Source organism: Pelobates fuscus, chromosome 2, assembly GCF_036172605.1.
Source record: "Pelobates fuscus isolate aPelFus1 chromosome 2, aPelFus1.pri, whole genome shotgun sequence".
NCBI lineage: Eukaryota > Metazoa > Chordata > Amphibia > Anura > Pelobatidae > Pelobates > Pelobates fuscus.
Window position 1 is genome coordinate 434,066,617 of NC_086318.1, and position 10,071 is coordinate 434,076,687.

The 10,071-nt window shown below is 48.5% G+C and overlaps 1 protein-coding gene across 1 annotated transcript in view; it reads right to left on the reverse strand.

The window, feature by feature from the left end:
- The window catches only part of TOGARAM2 (TOG array regulator of axonemal microtubules 2), a 119,944-nt gene extending 119,850 nt beyond the window's left edge, over positions 1-94 (reverse strand). The window contains exon 1 of the mRNA XM_063444090.1: positions 65-94. The gene's annotated coding sequence lies outside the window, so the exon portion shown is untranslated. The remainder of the gene's footprint in view (positions 1-64) is intronic.
- Positions 95-10,071: the final 9,977 nt, after the last annotated feature.

A 10,071-nucleotide genomic window follows, 5' to 3' on the forward strand; every position in this document is an offset into this window, starting at 1 on the left:
TGCTATATTTCGTGCGTTCCCCTCCGTAACAGCATCCATAGAGTGCTCTGTACGTATCACTTACCTACCTGCAGGAAGTGGAGGAGGCTTTAGATCTCGCTCATTCAACCCTTCAGCATCTATTATACTTACTGCGTGCTCACAATGCTGTGATCTGGCCAGGTGCCCAAAATTAAATCCAAATAATTATACACTTGGTGTGAAAACACAGACTCATTTGTGGATGGGCTGCTCGATTTTTCCATCACAACAGTTGGCTCATTTACCTTTTACACCCAGGCAACCTGTGCCAGCGTCAGTCTTCCTCAACCGGGAATTGGAAGACTCCCCATGACAACCACATTCTTCTTGGATGGTTGCCTGTGTAATTAACACGTCAGTGAGATGTGTCTCCGGAGATGTGAATAGCACCGTGGTGTCATTAGACGTATCTCACCAAGAGATGTGTGACACAGAGGAATTGTATCACTGAGCAGAATGTACAATGTAACACACAAGATGGGGAAAATGGAATTCTAGAACTGTCTCATTCTGTCATTCAGATTTATTAACGCACCTAATTATAGGTTGAGAACACAGGTATAGAACATCAGAGCAGCGTTATGGCCCGTCCAAGCTTTGTACTCTGTATCTAGAAACCCAGGGATTCCGTTTTATTACTTCTATAATGGGTCTGCCACAAACATTCACACACTTCGTCACCACCTCAGCTGGAAGGTTGTTCGATGCCCCCATAAAAACATTACGTCCAAATGTTAGCCCTAAATTGACATTATTACTCTCTGTCAGCATGTAAGCAGTGGTAATATTTTGTATCGTTAGCTTGTATTAAGGTCTCCTAAAATGTCTGCCCTCTCCCACCACTGAAATGTGAGGTCTGTATTATGGCTGCAAAGCTCTCATTCAGTATTAAATACTGTAATAATACGCCAATAAAACTATTAACAAACAATTATATACATCATAACACAGCATACAAAGTATTATTAGGGCTTCACCACAAGCACAGATCTTCATTGCTTGCCTGTTACACCCGCTTTCCCATCACAGAATGACATATTCATTTTTTGTGGGGGGCACTAGGCAGGTTAATGAGGTTTAGAAGGGTCACCTTAGTCTTTGTAACCTTATTGAAGCATAGATAAATAAAAAAAAAGGTTCTGGCAATTCTTACTTTATTGACTAGTTGACAGTTTACCCAATTTGGAGGCAGTGTTAATTTTGTTGACTAACAATTTAAGTCAAATTTTAGTCGACTAAGTGTTTTGATATTTTGTCGACTAAAACTAGATTAAAACTAAAACAATTCAGGTGACTAAATTACGACTAAAACTAAGATGGCATTTTAGTCAAAAGACTATGACTAAATGTAAATTGAAATCTGCCGCCAAAGTTAACACTGTTTTCGAGGTCAGTGGAGTTGTGATAAATACCTACATGGATGTAGAGCCGCTGCATTGCCGCTATAATGACGTATCAATAAATGTAAACAAACACAGAGCAATTCGCCAGGGCTCTGCGCATGGGCTGAACTGACATGCCCACGTAGGGTGGCATCAGTGATGGCATAGCATGCTCCCTCTCTGGTCCTGCAATGTCCTATTGGGCGGCTCTTCCTATAAAAGCTGAATCTATGTCACAGTCCAGCCCTTACTGTAATTACACTTAACGTGTTTAATTCTGAGGGGCAATGGCTTTATTTTAACCCCTTCACCTCCAGCATCCAGCAGTTCTGCACCCACAGTTTATGACCAGGAGACCATTTTGTTCCAGTGATATGGGATCAGTACAATATTTCCATCTGTAACTGTCTGTAATCAGAGGAAAAGAGGGAATGCTTTATACAAAGCACTGTGCTATACAGAGGTATTGATCAATCAGGTGGAATACAGAGTATTTACTATTAGACTCAGGACAGGTTTTCTGTTAGAACCTTTCTAGATACAGTATGCCCGCTGCATGGCAGTTACATTGTCTGGGCATTATTTATTATCTCTATAGTGAGCTATCCAAGCCTCTGGTACCAGAAAGGTAAATTCTCTGTTCACACAGCCCAGCTGGAGGTAACTGTAACACGCAGCTGTCAAGTCCTGGGGTCTGACTGACAAAACAGCTGCAGGAGTCCTGGCCCTCCCTGGGCAGCCGTAATATGCAGCAGCTGCATGCGACAAGCCATCTGCCAATCATCTGGGATGGTCTCCTATCAAACGCCCTCACAGGGAACATCATGTAAACCATCGGTGCATTAACCGCTGGAGTCCCGGTGCACTATCTGCCCTGCTCACTGAAATAGGTCTGTTCATTAGATATCACTAATTAGACAGCTGGCTAGATTGTGAGACCTTGGATGAAACTGCACTCTGCGTCTGACACTCAGCTGAGCTGGCCTGAGATTCTACAGAATGCCAGGGCTGGGACAGCTGGGTAGTTTTACAGTGATATTAGGTACTAGGCTGTGGGACTAGTTCTCAGGTAGGGGAGCTGGGGTACAAAGCCAAAAACAAAAGGCAAAGACAATATTTAGATTAAGACAATGAAGCCATTCGACAGAGGGCAGACGCTGAGACCATGAGACAGAGGGCAGACGCTGAGACCATGAGACAGAGGGCAGACGCTGAGACCATGAGACAGAGGGCAGACACTGAGACCATGAGACAGAGGGCAGACACTGAGACCGTGAGACAGAGGGCAAACACTGAGACCGTGAGACAGAGGGCAGATACTGAGACTGTGAGACAGAGGGCAGACGCTGAGACCATGAGACAGAGGGCAGACGCTGAGACCATGAGACAGAGGGCAGATACTGAGACCGTGAGACAGAGGGCAGACACTGAGACCGTGAGACAGAGGGCAGACGCTGAGACCGTGAGACAGAGGGCAGACGCTGAGACCATGAGACAGAGGGCAGACGCTGAGACCATGAGACAGAGGGCAGACGCTGAGACCATGAGACAGAGGGCAGACACTGAGACCGTGAGACAGAGGGCAAACACTGAGACTATGAGACAGAGGGCAGATACTGAGACTGTGAGACAGAGGGCCGATACTGAGACTGTGAGACAGAGGACAGACACTGAGACCGTGAGACAGAGGACAGACACTGAGACCGGGAGACAGAGGGCAGATACTGAGACTGTGAGACAGAGGACAGACGCTGAGACCGGGAGACAGAGGGCAGACGCTGAGACCGTGAGACAGAGGGCAGACACTGAGACCGTGAGACAGAGGGCAGACACTGAGACTGTGAGACAGAGGGCAAACACTGAGACCGTGAGACAGAGGGCAAACACTGAGACCGTGAGACAGAGGGCAGATACTGAGACTGTGAGACAGAGGGCCGATACTGAGACTGTGAGACAGAGGACAGACACTGAGACCGTGAGACAGAGGACAGACACTGAGACCGGGAGACAGAGGGCAGATACTGAGACTGTGAGACAGAGGACAGACGCTGAGACCGGGAGACAGAGGGCAGACGCTGAGACCGTGAGACAGAGGGCAGACACTGAGACCGTGAGACAGAGGGCAGACACTGAGACTGTGAGACAGAGGACAGACGCTGAGACCGGGAGACAGAGGGCAGCGCTGAGACCGTGAGACAGAGGGCAGACACTGAGACCGTGAGACAGAGGGCAGACACTGAGACCGTGAGACAGAGGGCAGATACTGAGACTGTGAGACAGAGGGCAGATACTGAGACTGTGAGACAGAGGACAGGCGCTGAGACCGGGAGACAGAGGGCAGACGCTGAGACCATGAGACAGAGGGCAGACACTGAGACCGTGAGACAGAGGGCAGACACTGAGACTGTGAGACAGAGGGCAAACACTGAGACCGTGAGACAGAGGGCAAACACTGAGACCGTGAGACAGAGGGCAGATACTGAGACTGTGAGACAGAGGGCCGATACTGAGACTGTGAGACAGAGGACAGACACTGAGACCGTGAGACAGAGGGCAGACACTGAGACCGTGAGACAGAGGGCAGACACTGAGACTGTGAGACAGAGGACAGACGCTGAGACCGGGAGACAGAGGGCAGCGCTGAGACCGTGAGACAGAGGGCAGACACTGAGACCGTGAGACAGAGGGCAGACACTGAGACCGTGAGACAGAGGGCAGATACTGAGACTGTGAGACAGAGGGCAGATACTGAGACTGTGAGACAGAGGACAGGCGCTGAGACCGGGAGACAGAGGGCAGACGCTGAGACCATGAGACAGAGGGCAGACACTGAGACCGTGAGACAGAGGGCAGACACTGAGACTGTGAGACAGAGGGCAAACACTGAGACCGTGAGACAGAGGGCAAACACTGAGACCGTGAGACAGAGGGCAGATACTGAGACTGTGAGACAGAGGGCCGATACTGAGACTGTGAGACAGAGGACAGACACTGAGACCGTGAGACAGAGGGCAGACGCTGAGACCATGAGACAGAGGGCAGACACTGAGACCGTGAGACAGAGGGCAGACACTGAGACTGTGAGACAGAGGGCAAACACTGAGACCGTGAGACAGAGGGCAAACACTGAGACCGTGAGACAGAGGGCAGATACTGAGACTGTGAGACAGAGGGCCGATACTGAGACTGTGAGACAGAGGACAGACACTGAGACCGTGAGACAGAGGACAGACACTGAGACCGGGAGACAGAGGGCAGATACTGAGACTGTGAGACAGAGGACAGACGCTGAGACCGGGAGACAGAGGGCAGACGCTGAGACCGTGAGACAGAGGGCAGACACTGAGACCGTGAGACAGAGGGCAGACACTGAGACTGTGAGACAGAGGACAGACGCTGAGACCGGGAGACAGAGGGCAGCGCTGAGACCGTGAGACAGAGGGCAGACACTGAGACCGTGAGACAGAGGGCAGACACTGAGACCGTGAGACAGAGGGCAGATACTGAGACTGTGAGACAGAGGGCAGATACTGAGACTGTGAGACAGAGGACAGGCGCTGAGACCGGGAGACAGAGGGCAGACGCTGAGACCATGAGACAGAGGGCAGACACTGAGACCGTGAGACAGAGGGCAGACACTGAGACTGTGAGACAGAGGGCAGATACTGAGACTGTGAGACAGAGGACAGACACTGAGACCGGGAGACAGAGGGCAGACGCTGAGACCGTGAGACAGAGGGCAGATACTGAGACTGTGAGACAGAGGGCAGATACTGAGACTGTGAGACAGAGGACAGACACTGAGACCGGGAGACAGAGGGCAGACACTGAGACCGTGAGACAGAGGGCAGATACTGAGACTGTGAGACAGAGGGCAGATACTGAGACTGTGAGACAGAGGACAGACACTGAGACCGTGAGACAGAGGACAGACACTGAGACCGGGAGACAGAGGGCAGACGCTGAGACCATGAGACAGAGGACAGACACTGAGACTATGAGACAGAGGGCAGACACTGAGACAAAGGACAGACACTGAGACAGAGGGCAGGCACTGAGACTGTAAGACAGAGGGCAAACACTGAGACCGTGAGACAGAGGGCAGATACTGAGACCGTGAGACAGAGGGCAGATACTGAGACCGTGAGACAGAGGACAGACACTGAGACCGTGAGACAGAGGACAGACACTGAGACTGTGAGACAGAGGGCAAACACTGAGACCGTTAGACAGAGGACAGACACTGAGACTGTGAGACAGAGGGCAAACACTGAGACCGTTAGACAGAGGGCAGATACTGAGACCGTGAGACAGAGGGCAGATACTGAGACTGTGAGACAGAGGACAGACACTGAGACCGTGAGACAGAGGACAGACACTGAGACCGGGAGACAGAGGGCAGACACTGAGACCGTGAGACAGAGGGCAGATACTGAGACTGTGAGACAGAGGGCAGATACTGAGACTGTGAGACAGAGGGCAGACACTGAGACCGTGAGACAGAGGGCAAACACTGAGACCGTGAGACAGAGGGCAGATACTGAGACTGTGAGACAGAGGACAGACACTGAGACACTGAGACAGAGGACAGACACTGAGACAGAGGGCAGACACTGAGACAGAGGGCAGGCACTGAGACTGTAAGGCAGAGGGCAAACACTGAGACCGTGAGACAGAGGGCAGATACTGAGACCGTGAGACAGAGGGCAGATACTGAGACCGTGAGACAGAGGACAGACACTGAGACCGTGAGACAGAGGACAGACACTGAGACTGTGAGACAGAGGGCAAACACTGAGACCGTTAGACAGAGGACAGACACTGAGACTGTGAGACAGATGGCAAACACTGAGACCGTTAGACAGAGGGCAGGTACTGAGACCATGAGACAGACACTGAGACCGTGAGACAGAGGGCAGACACTGAGACCGTTAGACAGAGGACAGACACTGAGACTGTGAGACAGAGGGCAAACACTGAGACCGTTAGACAGAGGACACACACTGAGACTGTGAGACAGAGGGCAAACACTGAGACCGTTAGACAGAGGACACACACTGAGACCGTAGGTTTACCCGAGGTCTTGACACACAGACATACACCCAGTTTCTTTGTCCGAATGCCTTCTTGTTTCAAGTTTCTATTCTCACTGAGTAAACCCACTTAACCTTCTCATTCAGCTTAACCTGATCATTAGACAAACGCTTAGGTGAACTTTGACCCCTCTCCAAAAGTATCTTATTTATTAGAGAAAGACAGACAGTTCTGGGGTTTGTACTCTAGGTTCAATCTTTATTTCAGAAATAGGTTTTTGAGAACTTGTGCTTTTTATGTCAATCTTTCTTTTAATAAAGGCATGTAAGATGGGGTACAGAAGAGAAATTGGGGGAAACGTTTGAGTGATTTACAGTATAGGGTTGATACATTAATCAACAAGATTAGATTACATTTCCAGAGTTGCGATGCCTCATTTTTAAAATTTTTGTTGTTAAACTTTAGTTTGAAAATACAAGCTATGGACCATAAGATCCGTTTGGTAACTTGCTAAATTATTATAGTCAGACATCTGGTGACACATGGGTAGACAGTAAGCTCACAATTTAAAGAAACACAAGAGTCAAAATAGATGCAGGCATAAGACAAGTAGCGGTAATGACCTCGTTTGGTATGTGTTAGCATGGCAACAAGATTTAAATTATTGAGAACTGTACATAGCATGTTCATTTCGTTTAGTTATATTAGCTGAGTGAGCTCAATATAAACAGTGAATAACATATAGGCTTTTGCAGGCTAGTCTCGCCAGTATAAGTATTTTAGTATGTGTTTGTTGTAGTAGCGTCGGTCTAGCTGACATTTAGCTTAAATGCAGGTACATGGTTAAGAAACAAATAAAAACTAAATGAACTGAATCTCAGCATGTGTGCCACAAGGATGAATGTAGGTTATCGAGAGTATACAGAAGCATGTCATATTACAGAAGGGCACATCTACACTAGTGGCATGAGTTGGAGAAGCATGGCTAGGTGTAAGGGAAATCGGAGCTACCAGCTAAACGTACTGACCGCCATGCTTATGAGAGTACGCGAGTGGGTTATTACATGCCTACAATTATAGTGTAAGCAGGCTGGGGCCGACCTCTTGTAGAAGAGTAAATTTCACGCTAACACATTTAAGGATCATGGCATAAAAAGCTATGCAAGAGAGTGCACATAGTTAAAACATTAGTTAACACTAAACTGGGTCTGCGATTTTCCGCGGTGGGGAGAACGGCAACCAGAGACTGCTAAGCAGCACCAGCGGTAGTAGGGCTGCGCGGTTGGCAAGTCCAGAGTTACCCTATGCCCAGATTTGGGAGGCATTTTATGGGAACATGGTAGGCACTGCCCGTAGTGGCACAGTATGAGCAGGACACAATAATCCTCAGTCCAGCATGCAAACAGGTGTGGTCAGTTATTACATTAGAACATCATTAGAACATTAGCATTAACATTACTCAGAGACTACACTTTGCAATAATGTAATCGTTTTGTCCGTCAGGGCTAGCTAAGCACCCAGTGGCAACAACTGCACCTTAGGAATATCCCGCCGGTGGGTGCCTTGTTCTTGCCTCTTTTCGTATGAAAGCAGCCGGTTGCAGGGTGTCACGACAGGAGCTGTGCAAGATGTAAGTCTCGTAATCCCTGGGTAGGTCAGAGTCTGTGGGACCTGGTGCCGGCTTTCCGAGGCTGGAAGAGCTGTACAGTCATCCCATGCCCGTGCGGGGTTGTTGCCTCAGGTTGGTGTGCAGGGCGGCATGCAAGTTATTCAGGCTGTGGGAAGGGGTATTTTCGTTAGGCCATCGGATGCTCCAGCCCCTCTCACTGTCTCCAGCCTGGGTCGTAGCGGGGGCCATTGTCTCCCCTGGAGGGATCCGCCATCGTGTCGCTGTGAGGCATGATTTTCGGGGTCTCGGGCGGCGGTAGGACCTCCTCTTGTTGGGTCTGTAGGTTGGTGCACTTAACCTCCTAGATCTATGCCAGGGAGTGGGTCGCCGAGCCCATGTTCTGTCCGGAGGTTGCGCCTTGGGAGCGGGAGTAGTCAGACGTCGACTCCTTGCCTCCACTCTCCTCCAGAACCGCTGGCAGATCTCATCAAATGCCGATAGGAATTTGGTTTCCCATTCTCGGGAGGCCGACCCCTCACCACTCATAGCGAGATTTTCAGCGGCCATCTTGAGCCTCGTGTGATCTGCTGTCTTTAGGTGAGTTTTGCTTGTCACATTGTAGACCAGGATAACCCCCGCCGGTCTGTGGGGGGGGAACGGGTACCTTGCTTGAGCGTCCCTGTTGGTTGCCGCGGCGGGAGAGCGGCCGTCTCTCCCACTCTAGCCAGGCTTGCAGGCCGCAAATGTCGCGTGTGTAAGGCTGACCCGAAAAGCATCGCGTTTGGCATGAATTCATAGCTTGCGTTGTCCCCTGGTGTCCGGTGGCTGGTTTCAGGTCAATAAATGCTTGTTTTAGTCGAGAATAAGTAAGAAACCGCCACCCAGAGCAGGAGCTGCGGTAACGTGCGACTGCTCCGCTCCGAGATCAGGCCCTGCCCCCCGAACTTGTGCTTTTTAATGTTTTGTCAAATAAATTTATAATTCAACTTCCATTCTGCAGTCTGTCTCGTGGATTCAGGATAACTGTATGAGAATAATAACAATAGCCTATGACTAAGAACTGCATAGTATTCGGGTTCTCCTTGCTGTTAGTATACTCGGATTGAATTGTTTATTTTTGCTGCGGCTACATGTAGCCTTTTCTACTTATTCAAATATAAGACTGTCCACCTGCCTCGTTCCTTCTTCACGTTGGATTTCCTTTACATTGTAACGGACATTGTGTTTTAGATCCTCCTGTTGTTTATGTGTTTATTACCCGACGTGGAGCGTTAGTGCAAGCCTCATAATGCTATTAATATAATCACCACATTGTTTCTCTCAGTACGAGATCAAGAAAAGTTTTCAAATAAGGCAACGAACAAAAGGAAAATTGCCTTGCCAAATTTAGGCTTAAGACGTCAAATCGGAAACAAAGAGAATTCAAAGACGTTTAATTTGGAAATTCTTCTGACATTTCAGTTTCTAACTTGGCTATTAAAAAAAACAATAAATAATTTTATTGAGGTTAACATATAGCTCAGTACAGCTTCTATGATATCTATAATACACGATGATACATTAAGACATCAAAGCAAGACGGAAGATACATTTCGCTAACTTTGACCTTATTCATATGTCAATGTCTTGTTTATTACATGAAATCCCTTCATGTATAGTCCCACTCTCTCCCACTCAATGAGTGACAATATAGAATGTGTTTTCGTAATCCAACCCAAGATGCCTTACTATTTGAGGGGTGCTGTGCCGAAACCTAGTAACGGTGTTTGTGATTTGTTTAATGTTTCTGGAGCTTAGATACCATGAATATTGAGTCGGGACATTAAGGTAAAACGACCCATCAATCAGCCCTGGAAATCTGCTAAACATCGCGTTGGGAGCATTTTTAACTGATGAAGATTGGGGATTAAGACAACACTCCAATCTGCACTGATTACTTATTATATTATTAGGCTTCTTTGATCTACTCACCATTGAGATCCAAAGACACTGTACTTTATTTAAAATAGAGCTCATTATCTACTT